The sequence below is a fragment of the Rutidosis leptorrhynchoides genome, chromosome 9, assembly GCF_046630445.1.
Source record: "Rutidosis leptorrhynchoides isolate AG116_Rl617_1_P2 chromosome 9, CSIRO_AGI_Rlap_v1, whole genome shotgun sequence".
Lineage (NCBI taxonomy): Eukaryota > Viridiplantae > Streptophyta > Magnoliopsida > Asterales > Asteraceae > Rutidosis > Rutidosis leptorrhynchoides.
The window spans coordinates 92,135,906-92,155,780 of record NC_092341.1 but is presented as its reverse complement, the minus strand read 5'-3'; positions in this window follow the sequence as shown (position 1 = coordinate 92,155,780).

Here is a 19,875-nt window from a genome sequence, read left to right as displayed (position 1 = left end):
ATCAATTTAAAAGCATCCCTTTTTCTATCCTAAAAATCTATTATCAATATCAATATCTAAAAATCTCTATCATAATGTTAATGTAATAAGATATAACAATAATCTTAATTTTAATTTTAAATTATGATAATAATAAGATTTATGATAGAGATCGTTTGAGTGTGTAAGTCGAAATTCTGTCCGTGTAACGCTACGCTATTTTTAATCATTGTAAGTTATGTTCAACCTTTTTATATTAATGTCTCGTAGCTAAGTTATTATTATGCTTATTTAAAACGAAGTAATCATGATGTTGGGCTAATTACTAAAATTGGGTAATTGGGCTTTGTACCATAATTAAGGTTTGGGCAAAAGACCGACACTTGTGGAAATTGGACTATTGACTATTAATAGATGGGGGGTATTGTCTAATTGAGTGACAACTCATTGGAGTCTGTCGAACCTATCTTCAAATTAATTATCCTAATAATTAATAATGATTATGGTTGTCCTATTTAGTGACGTTCATATGGAATCTATTATAATCATTTAATTAATTATTCGGGTTGGGTAATTGATTATTCAAACTGATCAAGTGGGTAAATTAATATTCATATCTAATCAAAACAGGGGTAGATTACATACAGTGATAACTGGTGTAATTGTTGACAGAAGTGATAACTGCGTCACAGTTTAAATCCTTAATTAGTTGGAATATTTGACTTCGGGTATAAGGGTAATTTGACGAGGACACTCGCACTTTATATTTATGACCGATGGACTATTATGGATAAAAACCAGATAGGTATCAAATAAACCATGACAAAGGACAATTAACTCGAGTAACAATTAATTAAAATCAAAACGTCAAACATCATGATTACGGAAGTTTAAATAAGCATAATCCTTTTATTTCATATTCTATCGCAATTTTATTTATTGTTATTTTATTTATCGTCATTTATTTATTTTACGCACTTTAATTATTGTCATTTATCTTTACGCTTAAAAATATAAAATCGACAAACCGGTCATTAAACGGTAAAAACCCCCCTTTTATAATAATATTACTACTTATATATATATATATTTATATAAATATAGTTATAGTTAAAAATATAGTACGTAATCACTAGCTCCCTGTGGAACGAACCGGACTTACTAAAAACTACACTACTCTACGATTAGGTACACTGCCTATAGTGTTGTAGCAAGGTTTAGGTATATCCCATCCGTAAATTAATAAAACTTGTGTCATATTTTGTAGTATTTCCTAGTAAAAATAATACTATTTCGTACCCTCACGCTACATCATCAAGTTTTTGGTGCCGCTGCCGGGGAGCGCTAAAACGCTATATTTTTAATTATAATAATATTGAAATAAAATATAATAATATAATAATATTGAAATAGAATATAATAATATAATAATATTTTAGAATCAAAATTTGATACGTAAAGTTTTAAAAAAGTCGTATTTATTAAATACTTCAGGGGTATATTATGTAACTTATAATTAATAATTTCTATCATGTCGCTTTCATGTGAATAGTAAATTAATTAATTTATTTTCATTTACTATTCATGAATAGTAAATGAATTAAAAAAAAAAATTTTGGAAAAAAATTATAATTATAAAAAAATTATTAATTTGTAAAAAAAAAATCGTTTTTAAAAAAAAAAAAAAAAAAAAAAAAAATTTTAAAAAAAAAAATTATATAAAAAAAAATTTTTAAAAAAAAAAAAATTTAAAATCCTTAAAAAACGAAAAAAAAAAATTAAAAAAAAAAGTTTTTTTTTATTACCTTTAGATTTTTAGACTATAGTTACAATTTTTAGTATTAAGTTTAGTTTTGCCATAGTTATTTTTATTTCTAGAATTTTTAGGTTTGCCGTAAAATCTCTTAAGTGCTTATTCCTTAGACTAAGATTTATGTGCTTTAGAATTTTGCGACGCCGTTTTTCGCGCTACTTTCTTATTTTTATTTTTCGACGCCTATTTTTCGACCTTTTATTTTTTGACCTTTTTCGACGCGCAATCTTTTTCTTTCTTATTTCTCGCTATTCTAGTTTTAGGATAAGATTTTTATTCTACTTCTTATCTAAATTTCTTAAAATTACGAAAATTTATTTTAAGTGGTTAAATTGATAGACATCAAAATTTTCTGGTTCGTAGTAATAGTTGGATTTGTACGTGGACCGGGTTATTGGAGCCAAACAGTACTCAATTATATTGAGACCAAACGAATCCTGCCCCTCTGCTGCATCTTTTGGCTATTCGAAACGTGGACAAAATCAGAAAAGTCTATTAATTGGATAACTTATATAATTTTTCTTTCCTTTTAAAAACTAATAGGATATTCAGTGAATGCACCGAGTAAAACGTTCACCACCTTTCATACGTTCACCACCTATAACTCGATCAAGACATCTAGCCAATATTGTCGACGTTGATTTTTCTTTAGAATCATCATCTAGTCGACCAAGAACTCCAACTCAAATTTCCGATAATCCATCTTTTGAACCCGACCTCACAATTGAGAATCCGGAGAATATTCAGGGACAATTCCAAGATCCAGAACCACTAATTATTCCTCCTGAGCCACAAACCATTAAATCAGAATCCTCTAGTGATTCGTATTCAACAAATTCAATTATGGAAGTAACGGAACCTCTAAGTATGGAAGATCGAATGAGAGCCACACGCAAGGGCCAAGGTCACGCCATTATTAAGCCAGAAGTTAATGCGCCAGATTATGAAATCAAAGGACAAATTCTACACATGGTAACTAACCAATGCCAATTCAGTGGTGCACCGAATGAAGATCCTAACGAACACCTTCGTACGTTTAAAAGAATTTGTACACTATTCAAAATCCGAGAAGTGGAAGATGAGCAGATCTATCTCATGTTGTTTCCCTGGACTTTAAAGGGAGAAGCCAAAGATTGGTTAGAATCGTTACCTGAAGGGGCGATTGACACATGGGATGTTTTAGTTGAAAAATTTCTTAAACAATTCTTTCCGGCATCTAAAGCCGTGAGACTTCAAGGAGAAATTGTTACGTTCGCGCAAAAGCCAAATGAAACATTATATGAGGCGTGGACAAGATTCGGAAGGATGTTGAGAGGATGTCCTCAACACGGTTTAGACACTTACCAAATAGTACAAATATTCTACCAAGGTGTCAACGTTGCTACACGAAAAGACATCGACATAACAGCTGGTGGTTCCATTATGAAGAAAACCGCAACTGAAGCTTACAAAATTATTGATAACACAGCCTCCCACTCGCATGAGTGGCACCAAGAAAAAGATATTTTTCGTTCATCTAAAGTGGCTAGAGCCGATTCTAGCCATGACTTTGATTCCGTTTCAGCAAAAATAGATGCTTTCGAGAGACGAATGGAAAAGATGAATAAAGATATTCATGCAATACGAATCAGTTGTGAGCAATGCGGTGGACCACACTTAATGAAAGACTGTCACATTGAACCAACATTGGAACAACGAGAAAATGTTTCCTATATGAACCAAAGGCCTGGAAATAATTATCAAAATAATTATCAACCGCCAAAGCTAAACTTCAATCGAAATCAAAACATTCTTTACAATCCAAAAGGACCCGAAAATAACTGGTATAACCAACAAGGTCCGAATAACCAACCAACTCAAAACAACACTTTCAATCAACAAAGACCTGGCTTATATAAACCACAACAACAAACCGAAGAGAAAAAGTCAAATATGGAAGACGTGGTATTCAAGCTAGTTGAATCTCAAACACAATTTATTGAAACTCAAACCCAAACGAACGAGAGATTTGATCAGTCATTAAGAACTCAACAAGCTTCCATTTTGAATCTAGAAAAACACGTAGGTACTCTTGCTAGCATGATGAGTGAGAGGGAACAAGGAAAGCTACCGAGTAATACTGAAGTAAATCCTCGGAATGAGAATGTTAATATGGTTTCAACGAATTCTGAAAAACCAGCACCAGAAGATGGGAAGGTTTTAGATGAGAATAAAAATGAAGAAGTTACACCACCACCACCCGAGTATGTAAAGCCAGTGGTGGCACCATACAAACCACCCATCCCGTTTCCAAGAAAAGGAGTTGAGTATGAGCAAGTGATAGGTAATAAAGATTGTGATACCTCTGGAAAGAAGAAGAAGAAAAAGAATAAGAAAGTGCAAGAAACAAAAGCCGTAAATATAAACCCGGTGAAGACAGTTCCATCAAAACCTCCACCTAGGGTAGGTGATCCGGGTGAATTTATTGTTCCTTGTCTACTTAGTGATTGTGTCATGTATGATGCACTAGCAGATTTAGGTGCAAGTGTAAGTGTTATGCCTCTTTCCTTATATAAGAGATTAGGTGTAGGTAAGTTAAGTCCAACGGATATGAGTGTTCGACTCTTTAATCAAACCATTAAGCACCCAGTTGGAATTGCTGACAACCTACCCGTTCAAGTAGGCAATTTAACCTTTCTAGTCGAATTTATTGTCATTGACATAGAAGAGGACCCAAACATTCCTCTAATTTTAGGTCGGCCATTCTTAGAGTCCACCAAGGCGTTATTTGATGTAGGAAATGGAAGAATGACACTTAAAAGTGGTGACAAATCGATCACCTTTATGATTCGAAAGACTAAATCTCCACCAACCAAAACCGTTGAACCAGCAAAAACGATTGGTAAGAACCATGTGCTTTTACCAACTCCAACGGTAATACTTAGCAATAATGAAACGCCTAAGTGTGGGGAAAATGAAGTAACACCTAATGATGACATGATAACAAAGAACCCCGTTGTTGATACGAAATTAAATGATCCCGTTATTAATAGTTCAATGAAAAAACTTATTAAACGGATTCGCGATGCTAGAACCAAGGGGAACTTTAAGTTATGTAACCGATTAGTATCCAATCTGTCACCTAAAGAAAAGGAGAAACTAGTTGAAATTGTGGATATTACACAGGAATCCGACCAATGGCTTAAAGAAAAAGTCACGGATATGCAAGTTGATTATGGACCAAGAGAAATTGACGATGAAGTTAATCACAATTTTGACACCACAGCTACCTAAGTGTGGGGAGATTCAAGTGTTCTAAAAAGAAAATGATGTCTAGAGTTAGTTGTTCTGTTCTCGTGTAGTTCCGAGAATGGAATCCGATTGGTCTTTTCCGCTAGCAGACACTAAAGAACTAGTTTTCTCCCTCCATTCTGATTTTTTTTTGTTTTATAGGTTTTATATGAAATTAATATGCTTTTCAAATTTAAGTTTTTGTGTGATTTTAAAAAAAAAAAATTACTTTATTTCATTAAGTTTAAAAAAAATTGATTTCTAAAATTCGTCGTGAGTTGAAGACTAGGTCATTAAGCCGAAATTACTTTACCCGAGGGCGGGGCGACAAATTTTGTTATCATTATTTTTAATTTTATTGATTTAAAGTATGCCAAAAATATTATACTTTATAAATTTTTGAAAAGTAGGGTTATAAACCAAACTTCAAAAATATATATATATATATGTTTGTATTTTATCATGTAAACAACAGGGTAAAACAACGCACTTTCAAAGACTGTCATTAAAGTTCAGCAAAAGGTACTGATTTTGACGACAAGATGCAAAATAACAAATGTGATATAATAAATGAAGGAATGAACGATGAGGCGCGCCATCTATCATTCGACGAGCTTTGTAATTACAAACTCGGTATTTTTAATCACTTTTCTATGCTAATCACCCTCATGAATTTAAATTATAGTCTGATTTCATGCAAATGAGGGCATTGCATGATCTTAAGTGTGGGGAAGGGTTATAAATTCTCTCAGGTTTATACTTGGTTTATTTGCCAAATTTTGTGAAAATTTGAAAAATTTTCAATTAAATGAAGTCAAAATCATGTTTATACATATTTATGAACGGTGAAAACTAGGTGATAATACCGAAATTATCGTTACCTCGGAAAGGACATAAATTGAGAAACACCCTAAAACGCTTGAATTCATTTAAAATGAAATAGAAGAAAATAAAAAGGCAAAGAAAGAAACTAAGTGTGGGAAGAATGTACCAAGTTATTCAATTTAAAACATATATCACATATTTTTGTACAAGATTATTGCAGGTACTTTTGCTTTGGACGATACTAATCAGTTTTACCCGGTTTACTGTAATACATTTGAAAGAAAGATGGATCTACACGATGAATCAATTCCATCATTAAAAGGAAGTAAAGTCTTCCGAAAAAGACACGCGCTTCTTGATTTAGGTCATGAAGTTGTCGTCCCGACCAGCTGTAGGTTGACGAAAAATCTAGAAAAGTCATCACTAAAATCAGCAGGAAATCCACGGACCTCAGCATCAAACAGGGTCGCCAAGTGGTCAGATTTATCCTAACCATGAGAAGGATTTATCTCGTACAATGGGGAGGCACCGTGCAAATTAGCTTGATAAGACTAATGAATCAGATCCCCAGAAAAGGATAATCTCCTTAAAGATTAAAAATCAGCTTTTAAGACTGATAATACTCAATCCTAGAGATTGACCTTAAAGATTGAGAATTCAAACTCATGGAATTCAATGATATCTAAACTCGAGCTTGAACGAGAAAATATTTTGATCAAAATTGCAAACCGATTTGTTTTCTGAAAATCCATTTTCAATGCGTTCATTACCATTGAACGTAAAATCCTAGGAATTCACCTGGAATTCATAAGGTCACCTGAACCAAATCGGGTGTCAACCGTAAGAACGGTGGTTGCATAGCATGGTCAGAGACAGGACCTTGTGCCAGACCGAAAAATCATAGGATGATCTTTACTATCGCTCCTACCAAGGATAGTTCTAGCATCCGACACGTTAATAAGACCATAATCATCTGCATGTCACGGGACATTGCCTTAACAGTTTCTTGTTCATCGCTTTCCTTTACAACCGGACGGTAGTTTACCGAAAGGTAATATACGGAACAAGTAAACTGGATGTGTGCTTTCCGATACCGGGATAGCAGTGGATTACACGAACCTAAAATTTTTAGCCAAAATATTGATCCACAAATATATTTTGCAACACCGATGATGGATCAAATCAGAAAACTTATCTAGGGTAAAAGCTAGAATGAATTTTCAAAAGATCAAATGTTTTCATAAAGATCCAATTTCCTTAATGGATCTAAATTTTTATAGTCATGTGGGACTGTAAACCATATCGTTACTACCATTGTTTATACCGCCATATCAAAATCACTGATGTACAAAGTGTGAAGAATAAAGAAGTGATTCTAGTATTTCAAGACTATATTGCTTGAGGACAAGCAACGCTCAAGTGTGGGGATATTGATAAGGCTAAAAAGGAACATATATTTCATAGCATTATCCCCCAAGAAAGACAAGATTTTAGTTGCAATTGTTCCATTTTCAAGTGATATTCGTTTATATTAAATAAGTGCGAAGACAAAAGGCAGATTCGACAAATTGAAGACAAAAAGGTCCAAAAAGCTCAAAAGTACAAGATACAATTAAAAAGGTTCAAATTATTGATGAAGAACGTCTAAAAATGACAAGAGTACAAGTTACAAAACGCAAAGTACACGATATAAAATAGTACGCAAGGACGTTCGAAAATCCGGAACCGGGACATGAGTCAACTCTCAACGCTCGACGCAACGGTGTAAAAATTACGAGTCAACTATGCACAAGAATAAAATATAATATTTAAATAATTCATAATAAGAATAATATTAAATAATAAAAAGTTGTTAATTTAGCATAGTTCAGGGGTCGTAAATGAAAATTCAATTTCATATTTTGCCTATAAAAGGCGATGATTATCGATCAATTTAAAAGCATCCCTTTTTCTATCCTAAAAATCTATTATCAATATCAATATCTAAAAATCTCTATCATAATGTTAATGTAATAAGATATAACAATAATCTTAATTTTAATTTTAAATTATGATAATAATAAGATTTATGATAGAGATCGTTTGAGTGTGTAAGTCGAAATTCTGTCCGTGTAACGCTACGCTATTTTTAATCATTGTAAGTTATGTTCAACCTTTTTATATTAATGTCTCGTAGCTAAGTTATTATTATGCTTATTTAAAACGAAGTAATCATGATGTTGGGCTAATTACTAAAATTGGGTAATTGGGCTTTGTACCATAATTAAGGTTTGGGCAAAAGACCGACACTTGTGGAAATTGGACTATTGACTATTAATAGATGGGGGGTATTGTCTAATTGAGTGACAACTCATTGGAGTCTGTCGAACCTATCTTCAAATTAATTATCCTAATAATTAATAATGATTATGGTTGTCCTATTTAGTGACGTTCATATGGAATCTATTATAATCATTTAATTAATTATTCGGGTTGGGTAATTGATTATTCAAACTGATCAAGTGGGTAAATTAATATTCATATCTAATCAAAACAGGGGTAGATTACATACAGTGATAACTGGTGTAATTGTTGACAGAAGTGATAACTGCGTCACAGTTTAAATCCTTAATTAGTTGGAATATTTGACTTCGGGTATAAGGGTAATTTGACGAGGACACTCGCACTTTATATTTATGACCGATGGACTATTATGGATAAAAACCAGATAGGTATCAAATAAACCATGACAAAGGACAATTAACTCGAGTAACAATTAATTAAAATCAAAACGTCAAACATCATGATTACGGAAGTTTAAATAAGCATAATCCTTTTATTTCATATTCTATCGCAATTTTATTTATTGTTATTTTATTTATCGTCATTTACTTATTTTACGCACTTTAATTATTGTCATTTATCTTTACGCTTAAAAATATAAAATCGACAAACCGGTCATTAAACGGTAAAAACCCCCCTTTTATAATAATATTACTACTTATATATATATATATATTTATATAAATATAGTTATAGTTAAAAATATAGTACGTAATCACTAGCTCCCTGTGGAACGAACCGGACTTACTAAAAACTACACTACTCTACGATTAGGTACACTGCCTATAGTGTTGTAGCAAGGTTTAGGTATATCCCATCCGTAAATTAATAAAACTTGTGTCATATTTTGTAGTATTTCCTAGTAAAAATAATACTATTTCGTACCCTCACGCTACATCATCAGTAGGAATATAGTTTCTACCTATATGTTGGCAATGAGCTATGATTTGGTTCTGATGAACTTGCCAATCTTCAAATGCTCTCTGTCTAGCATTTTCGTATTCCTGAGAAGCTATAAACCTTTGCATTTCTTGCATCTCATTCTCCCCTCCTACATTAACTTGCTGTTGGTTTCTCTCCACCTGTGGATGTCTACCATGGTATCGTACTGCGGCGTTATTTCGCCTCTTCAAAACTTTCGCACCATGGTATACATTTAAACCTATAGTATCGCGGGGTTCCGGTTCTTCTACTAATAATCCCCCCCGACTTATATCCACACCGAGATATTCACCAATCAAAGTAATAAAAATACCACCTCCTATTATGCTATGTGGTCGCATCCCCCGAACCATAGCTGATAAATAATAACCCACACAATATGGTATACTTACAGCGCTTTGTGGGTCTCGAATACACATATGGTAAAACAAATCTTGTTCATTTACCTTTTCCTTGTTTTTACCCCTTTGTGTAATCGAATTAGCTAAAAACCTATGTATCACTCTTAATTCGGCTCTATCTATATCCAAATAAGAGTAATTTCCCCCTTTGAAACGGTGATGGCTTGTCATTTGACTCCACACACCGTGTGTATCAAAATTTTCATCTATCTTTCTACCGTTTAGTATCAATCCTCTACAATCGGCAGACGCTAACTCCTCAGGCGTATATATACGTAAAGCCTGAGCCATGTCCAGTAAAGACATGTGGCGCATCGAACCGCCTAACAAAAATCTAATAAAAGAACGATCGGTTAAACTAGCTACCCGATCATTCAACTCTATACTACATAACAATTCTTCACACCATACTTTATATACAGGTCTACGCATGGTGAATAAACGTACCCAGTCATTAAAAGAAGAATTACCATACCTCTGTACAAGTAATTCCCTAATTGGCCCGGCCAATTCTACAGCTTCTAAGGGTCCCCATTCTATGAACCTCGGTACCTCAACAACCTTAGAGTGAAGAGTATACAAACCCCTTTGATATTTTGGATAATCTATCCAAAGTCTGTCAAATCTCAGGTTCGGGTGCAATTCTTCCAAGTGCATATCAGAAAAGGTCATGACTGGATGAGGTATATCCTGCTTGTAGTAGTTATCCACCTCCTGTTGTTCCAAATTCTCAGCAGGAGCATTTCGGGCTTGGGATGAAGATTCACCCCTTTCAGTCTGCAAAACACATCAAACACAATTTTTGTGCATCCAAATATGCATTAGTGTCAGCAAAATCATCAATCAAAATAATTACAATGACATTATCAATTTATATCAAACTTAAGCTCATTTTCATATTTTCATCAAATCTACACTTTTTCAAATAAGCATATACGAAAATGTTCGCCAAGTTCATAATCATTCAACTCCAATAACATGTCAAAATAATCATTACTAGCAATTAAACAAGTTTCAAATGGCATTATCTTTCAAAAATCAAGTTCATGAATTTTAGACTTGAAAAAGTCCACTTTAATTCTCAAAATCATGTTTAGGCTCAAAGTTTGGATCATTTAACTACCTAGACATGTTACACTACTCAATTTAGCAACAATTCATGACAAAAATCGGCCATAACCTGTTTATATCAAAAAGCCCCAAATTGCTCAAGAACACAAACCCTAGATTATTCAAAATTTGAAGTTTATGACTTCTAATCATGTTAAACAGCATTAATCTAGGTTATACAAGCATAATACATAAACAATTTAAGCCTAATTACACTAAAAAACATCAAAATCAAATTGGGAAAAAATTGCTCAAGAACATCAAATTTCGAATTAAATGGTGTTTAGGTGTAGAAATTTACCGTTTTTCTTGAGTAATTCTTAGATAGCATCCTTCTCAACATGATTTTAGCAAAAGATTTGGTGATTAACGGTTAAAAATTGTGATTTTGGGGTGTATTTTTCGGGTTTTTCGGGTGCAGTTTTTCGCAGGTTTTTTTGTTTTGGGGTTGGGACTGATCTGTTCCAGCTCTTTATTTTTTTTTCTGATTTTTCATCCCTCCGCGAGTCGCGGGGATTAACCCTCCAAACTCCGCGAGTCGCGGAGTTTGGTAATTTTTTTTTTTTTTTTTATAAACTTTAACTTATTAAAACAATTAAGTAATTAATTTTAAAATTTTGTTTCCCTTGTTATTTAGGACGAGGTCGTTTCGGATTGATGTCCTAGTCCGTCCTTCGACAAAATTTTAAAATTTGTCTTTTTGTAGCGATTGTTTTAAAAGCTAAGATTTTTGGGGTTTTTAATGTTTTTGGTATACTTTAATTCAATGAGATTAAAAATAATGATAATAAAAGTTCTCGTCCCTCCCTCGGGTAAAGCAATTTCGGTTCAAAGACCTAGTCTTCAACTTACGACGAATTTTAAAAATCATATTCTTAACTTAATGAGATAAAGTAAATTTTTGTTTTTAAATTCACACAACTTAAATATAAAATTCAAAATTAATATTAAAAATTCACACCAAACTTAAAATTTGAAATGCATAAAATTAAAAATTCATATTTTAAAAATTAAAAATTCACACCAATCTTAATTTAAAAATTCATATATTCATATCAAATTTATATTAATTTTTCAAATATTTACAATTTTAGATATATTGTTTTTACAAAGTTTACAATATTAATTTAAGATTTAAATATTAATTTTAAAAACATGGTAAAAATAAAATTAAAAATCTTTTTGGCTTTTTATCCCACTTTAATCAATCAAATATTATCAAAAATATGCGCCCCTCTTTTCGATAAAGTAATTTCGGTTCCAAAACCTAATTTAACTCATGACGAATTTTTGAAATATTTTGGGTTGATTGTTTAAAGATATTTATACCTTAAGAATAAACGTTAAATTTCGCAGTGATGTAATAAATTTTTGAATGATATCAATAATTTCGGTCGCCAAACCTAATTTTATTTATTACCAATTTAATACTTTTTAGCGAACAAATTAGCGTTTATTATCAAAAGGTTAAAAATAAAAATAAAAATAAAAATAAAAACTGTACAGACATACCTGTGAAATAGATTTCTTAGTTATATGATCTATCCCATTCATAAGATAGTCGGTTTAATTGGTTTTCCATAGCTACATAGGCGTAACCTTGAGCATTCAGTGTCTTTTCTTCTAAACATATGAACGGTCCGTCTCTGCATAAAGTAACAAATTCGGTATTTGAATAGGTTTGATTATTTGAACATTTACCTCCATGTGACCATTTTCCGCATTTGTGACATCTTTCTAGGTGTCGTGCTCTTCTTTTCGCTGCGGATTTTGATTTTCCTTTACCAAATTGTAACTTATTATCTTCGCATCTGGATTCTTTTCTAACTCCGTCCATTCTTTCTCTGATTACTGATACTAGTTCACTCGGTAGTATGTCATTATTTCTTTTAGTGATCAAAGCGTGTAGCATTAGACCATGGTTTAGTTCACAGGCAGTCTTCATTTCGTAAAAACCTAAAAAAATAAAAATTCAGAATGGGGGGGAGAAGACTAGTTCTTTAGGGTCTGCTAGGGAAAGACCATTCGGGTTCCATTTTCGAGAACTACACGAAAACAGACAATCTAACTCTAACAGAAATACATATTATCCTTTAAAGACTTGATTCTCCCCACACTTAGTTAGCTGTGGTGTCGAAATTGTGATTAACTTCGTTGTCGACTTCCATCGGACCATGTATGTAATGTTTAACTCTGTGACCATTAACTTTACATTCAATCCCATTTGAATTTATTAATTCTATTGTTCCGTATGGGAAAACTCTTTTGACTATGAATGGTCCAGACCATCTTGATTTCAATTTTCCAGGAAATAGCTTGAATCGTGAATTGAAAAGAAGAACTCTGTCTCCTTCTTTAAATTCTTTTGAACTTCTGATTCTTTTATCATGCCATTTCTTCGTTCTTTCTTTATAGATTAACGAATTTTCGTATGCTTCATGTCTTAATTCTTCTAATTCGTTTAGTTGACTTAATCGTAGACGTCCAGCTTCATGTAAATCAAGATTACATGTTTTCAAAGCCCAAAATGCTTTGTGTTCAATTTCTACTGGAAGATGACATGCTTTTCCATAAACAAGTCTAAAAGGTGTGGTTCCAATTGGAGTTTTGTAGGCTGTTCTAAAAGCCCAGAGTGCATCCTCCAATTTAATGGACCATTCCTTCGGATTTGATCCTACGATTTTCTCTAGAATACGTTTTAAAGCTCGGTTGGTATTTTCAACTTGTCCACTTGTTTGTGGATGATATGCGGTGGAGATTTTATGAGTTACTCCATATCTTTTAAGAACTTTCTCAAGTTGATTATTACAGAAATGAGTACCCCGATCACTTATTAAAGCTTTCGGTGTTCCAAACCTTGCAAAAAGACGTTTTAAAAAATTGACTACAACTCGTGCATCGTTAGTTGGGAGAGCTTGTGCTTCTGCCCATTTAGATACATAATCAATGGCTACGAGTATATATAGATTATTATGAGATTTTGGAAATGGACCCATAAAGTCAATACCCCAAATGTCAAATACTTCACATACTTGGATGACATTTTGTGGCATTTCATCACGTTGACTTATTTTTCCGGCCCTTTGACATGCATCACAGGATTTGCAAAGAAGGTGTGCGTCTTTGTAAATTGTTGGCCAATAGAATCCAGCTTCATAAACTTTTCTTGCTGTTAGTTGAGGCCCATAATGCCCTCCTGTTGGTCCTGTGTGACAATGGTTTAAAATTTTACTAGCTTCATCTCCTAATACACATCGGCGTATTATTCCATCGGGACAACTTTTAAACAGATGTGGATCTTCCCAGAAATAGTGTTTTATATCACTGAAGAATTTCTTTCGTCTTTGGTACGATAATCCTTTTTCAAGGAATCCACATGCTAAATAGTTTGCATAGTCTGCAAACCATGGGATTTCATTATAATCTATCTTCAATAGATATTCATCAGGAAAGTTGTCTTGTATGGCCGATTCATTTAGAACTTCTAACTCAGGATTTTCAAGACGAGAAAGATGATCAGCGGCGAGATTTTCTGCTCCCTTTTTGTCTCGGATTTCAATATCAAACTCTTGTAATAGTAAGATCCAACGGATTAATCTTGGTTTAGCATCTTGTTTCGAAAATAGGTATCTAAGAGCAGAATGGTCGGTATAGACCACCGTTTTTGCTAGAACGAGATATGATCGAAATTTGTCAAAAGCAAAGACAATAGCAATGAGTTCTTTTTCAGTAGTTGTATAGTTCGTTTGTGCTCCCTGTAATGTCTTACTAGCATAATATATAGGTTGAAATCGTTTTTCAATCCTTTGTCCTAAAACGGCTCCCATTGCAAAATCACTTGCATCGCACATTAGTTCAAATGGTAGATTCCAATTTGGTGTTATCATGATCGGCGCATTAGTGAGTTTCTCTTTAAGAATATTAAAAGATTTGATACACTCATCTGAAAAGATGAATGGAGCATCCTTTTCTAGGAGTTTATTCATAGGAGTGGCAATTTTAGAAAAATCTTTTATGAAACGTCGGTAAAAACCGGCATGCCCTAGAAAACTCCTAACTCCTCTAACATTGGTGGGATGTGGAAGTTTAGCAATTACATCTACTTTAGCTCTATCCACTTCAATTCCTTCTTTTGAAATTTTATGTCCAAGAACGATGCCTTCTTTAACCATGAAATGGCATTTCTCCCAATTAAGTACTAGATTTGATTTTTCGCATCTAATTAGCATTCGTTCCAGATTAACTAGACATGATTTAAATGTATCACCGAAGACTGAAAAGTCATCCATGAATACTTCCATGCATTCTTCTATCATGTCGTGAAAAATCGCCATCATACACCTTTGAAAGGTTGCATGGGCATTACAAAGTCCAAATGGCATGCGTTTGTAAGCAAAAGTACCATAAGGGCACGTGAATGTGGTTTTCTCTTGGTCTTCGGGTGCTATTGGAATTTGAAAATATCCGGAAAATCCATCTAGAAAACAATAGTAACTATTTCCGGCTAATCTTTCCAACATTTGATCTATGAAAGGTAAGGGAAAGTGATCTTTTCTGGTGGCGTCATTTAATTTTCTATAATCAATACACACACGCCATCCTGTTACAGTTCTAGTAGGAATAAGCTCATTTTTCTCATTTGTAATGACAGTCATGCCACCCTTCTTAGGCACGCATTGAACTGGGCTTACCCATGGACTATCAGAGATTGGATAAATTAAACCTGCATCTAGCATTTTAATAATCTCTTTCTTAACTACATCTTGCATATTAGGATTTAGTCTTCGTTGGCGTTGCACATACGTTTTATGACCTTCTTCCATAAGGATTTTATGTGTGCAATACGAAGGACTTATTCCTTTAATATCATGAATCTTCCATGCAATGGCTGGTTTATGAGCTTTCAACACAGAAATGAGTTGTGATTTCTCATTTTCAGTAAGAGAAGACGATATTATTACAGGTAATTCAGATTCACCATGTAAATAAGCGTATTCCAAATGGTTTGGAAGTGGCTTTAACTCTAATTTCGGAGGTTCTTCTATCGATGATTTGTATCGATATCTGTCTTCTTCTTTTAGCATTTGAATTTCTTCTGTTGTTGGTTCATATCCATTAGCTATAAGTGTAGCTAACATTTCAGCTTCATCAATTGGTTCATTACCTTCTCCTAAAGAACATTCTCCTGTTCCTTGTAATTCTGGAAATTCTTCTAATAATTCTGCATGTGCATCTATAGTTTGAATATAATAACATGTATCATCTGCAGATTGTGGTTGTTGCATTGCTCTATCAACTGAAAAGGTAACACTCTCATCCTCTATACTTAGGGTCAGTTTCTTACCGAACACGTCTATCATTGCTTTAGCCGTGTTTAAGAATGGTCTTCCTAATATGAGAGGAACTTGAGAATCTTCTTCCATGTCCAAAACAACAAAATCTACTGGAAATACTAAAGTACCAACTTTAACTAGCATGTTCTCCATTATTCCTCTAGGATATTTTATTGATCTATCGGCTAGTTGTATGCTTATTCAGGTTGGTTTCAATTCTCCAAGGTCTAGTTTAGCGTATAGTGAATACGGCATTAGATTTATACTAGCACCTAAGTCTGCCAATGCTTCTATTGAACTAAGACTACCCAGAAAACATGGAATTGTGAAACTTCCTGGATCAGATAATTTTTCTGGTATCTTATTCAACAGCACTGCTGAACAATTAGCATTCATAGTAACAGCCGAGAGTTCTTCCATTTTCTTTCTATTTGAAATTAGATCTTTCAAGAATTTAGCATATCTAGGCATTCCTGAAATCACATCAATGAAAGGAAGATTTACATTTATCTGTTTAAACATATCCAAGAATTTGGATTGCTCGGCTTCAAGTTTCTCTTTCTTCATTTTACTCGGGTAAGGAAGTGGTGGTTGGTATGGTTTAACATAAGGTTTAGCCTTAACTGTGTTATCTTCATTAACCTTTTCAACTACCGGTTCTTTTTCCTTATCTTGATCAGGTTGTGATTCTTGTTGAGTAGGAATGGCTTCATCAGAAGTTACAGGTATTTCAGGTGGTTTAAGTGTTGTACCACTTCTTGTGGTAATAGCTTTAGCTGTTTCACTCCGGGGGTTAGCATTTGTATCACTAGGTAGACTTCCCGGTTTTCTTTCACCTATTAACCTTGCTAGGTTACTCACTTCTTGTTCCAGATTTTGAATAGAAGCTTGTTGATTTCTAAATGCTTGAGCATTTTGTTCATTGGCTTGTTTCTGAGATGTGAAAAACTGCGTTTGAGTTTCAACTAGCTTCGTCATCATATCTTCTAAATTCGGCTTTTTATCATCGGTTTGTTGTGGTGGTTTGTTTTGAAAATTTGGTCTTTGCTGATTATAAGTATTATTGGATACTTGTTGATTGCTAGGACCTTGTTGGTTGTTGTATGGAATATTTCTGTTATAATTCTGGTTTTGATTGTAAATTGGTCTTGGCGGTTGATAATTATTCTGATAATTATTTCCAGGCCTTTGGTTTATGTATGAAATATTCTCTCTTTGTTCCATTGTTAATTCAATACTGAGACAATCTTTTGTCAAATGTGGTCCTCCACACTGCTCACAACTAATTCGTATTGAGTGAATATCTTTAGTCATCTTTTCCATTCGTCTCTCCACAGCATCTATCTTTGCGGAAATGGAATCTAAGTCATGGCTAGAATCGGCTCTAGCTGCTTTAGATGATCTAATGATATCTTTTTCTTGGTGCCACTCATGTGAGTGGGAAGCAGTGTTATCAATAATTTTGTAAGCATCAGTTTCGGTTTTCTTCATAATAGAACCACCAGCTGCTATATCTATGTCTTTTCTTGTAGTGATGTCGCATCCTTGGTAGAATATTTGTACTATTTAACAGGTGTCTAAACCATGTTGCGGACATCCTCTTAACAACTTTCCATATCTTGTCCACGCCTCATATAGAGTTTCATTTGGCTTCTGTGTGAACGTAACAATTTCTGCTTGAAGTCTTACGGCTTTAGATGCAGGAAAGAATTGTTTAAGAAATTTGTCAATTAAAACGTCCCATGTATCGATCGCCCCTTCAGGTAACGATTCCAACCAATCTTTGGCTTCTCCCTTTAAAGTCCAGGGAAATAACATGAGATATATCTGTTCATCCTCCACTTCTCGGATTTTAAATAGTGTGCAGATCCTATTAAAGGTACGTAGATGTTCATTTGGATCTTCCTTCGGTGCACCACTAAATTGGCATTGATTAGTCACCATGTGTAGAATTTGTCCTTTGATTTCATAATCTGGCGCATTAATGTCTGGATGAGTAATTGCGTGACCTTGGCCAGTGCGTTTAGCTCTCATTCGGTCTTCCATACTTAAAGGTTCCAGATTCTCCATAATTGAATTTGTTGAATCGGTATCACTAGATGATTCTGATTTAATGGTTCGTTCCTCAACAATCTCTGTTTGAATGATTTGTGGCTCCGGAGGAAAGTTTAGTGGTTCAGGATCTACGAACCGTTCCTGAATATTCTCCGGATTCTCAATTGTGAGGTCGGGTTCAAAAAATGGATTATCGGAAATTTGAACTGAAGTACTTGGTCGACTGGATGACGATTCTAAAGAAAAATCAACGGCGGTTATATTTGCTAAATGTCTTGATCGAGTTACAGGTGGTGAACGTATAAAAGGTGGTGAACGTTTTGCTCGGTGCATTCACAGAATATCCTATTAGTTACAAAAATAAGAAAAACTTATATAAGTTGTCCAATTAATAGACTTTTCTGATTTTGCCCACGTTTCGAATAGCCAAAAGATGCAGCAGAGGGGCAGGATTCGTTTGGTCTCAATATAATTGAGGACTGTTTGGCTCCAATAACCCGGTCCACGTACAAATCCAACTATTACTACGAACCAGAAAATTTTGATGTCTATCAATTTAACTACTCAAAATAAATTTTCGTAATTTTAAGAAATTTAGATAAGAAGTAGGAAAAAATCTATGTCCTAAAACTAGAATAGCGAGAAATAAGAAAGAAAAAGAGTTCGTCGAAAAAGGTCGAAAAAGAAAAATGGTTGAAAAATAAAAGGTGACGAAAAAAAATAAAAGAAACTTATAAAACTTAAAAATACTTTACTAACCTAACCTTATTACTACAACTAACTTAAAATTATAATCGCAAATTGAAATTACTAATTGGAATGATAATTGATACATAGTAAAAGGTCGTCTAAAAATATTAAAGCTTACAGGAAAAACTATATCCCAAATAAAAGAAACTAAAACTTAAAAAGGCGTCGCAAAATTCTAAAGTACCTAAATCTTAGTCTAAAGAAAAAGCACTTAAGGAATTCTACGGCAAAGCCTAAAAATCTAGGAGTAAAAATGACTATGGCAAAAACTAAGTTTAAAATTAAATATTAGCGAAAAATACAAATATTATGCTACAACGATTAAAAAGGGACAAAATATAAAAATATACAAAAAGTTGTAAAAAGTACAATTTTTATAAAAATATTATTTTTATATTATTTATTTAATAAAACTACTAATTTTACAATTTAATAAAACTAATTAATACTAAATACATAAATTAAATAAAAAGTAAAAGTTAAAATAAAATTAATTATAATAATAATAATAATTAGGGTTTAATAATAATTAATTAATAATTACCGTAATAAATGCAGGATTAGGGTTTCTGTTCGTGTGTCAGGTACCCTCCGCGAGTCGCGGTAATTAATGCAGAAAACCCCGCGAGTCGCGGGGTTCAGAAATTCAGATGACAGCTTATTAAATTCGACGCGTTTTTCTTTATTTATTTATTTTTTATTTTCTGTTTTCTGTTTTTAAATAAATAAAAGATATTTAAATAAAACTTATATTTTTATAAACTAAAATAAAAATAAAGAAACTTATAAAACTTAAATATTTAACAAAATCTTAAAAATACTTATATTTTTGTTTTTCTTTTTATATTTTCGAATATTTAAAACGTATTTTTACAAAAGCGACTTTTAATAGAATAAATCTCTTTTTTTTTTTTTTTATATTAGCGTTGCGCTTCCGGCGTTTAAGAGATTCCCCGGCAGCGGCGCCAAAAATACTTGATGTTATGCGAGGTGTATACGAAATAGTTTATATTTTACTAGGAAAAACTATTAAATACGATACAATTTTACACAAGATATTTATTTATTTATAGAA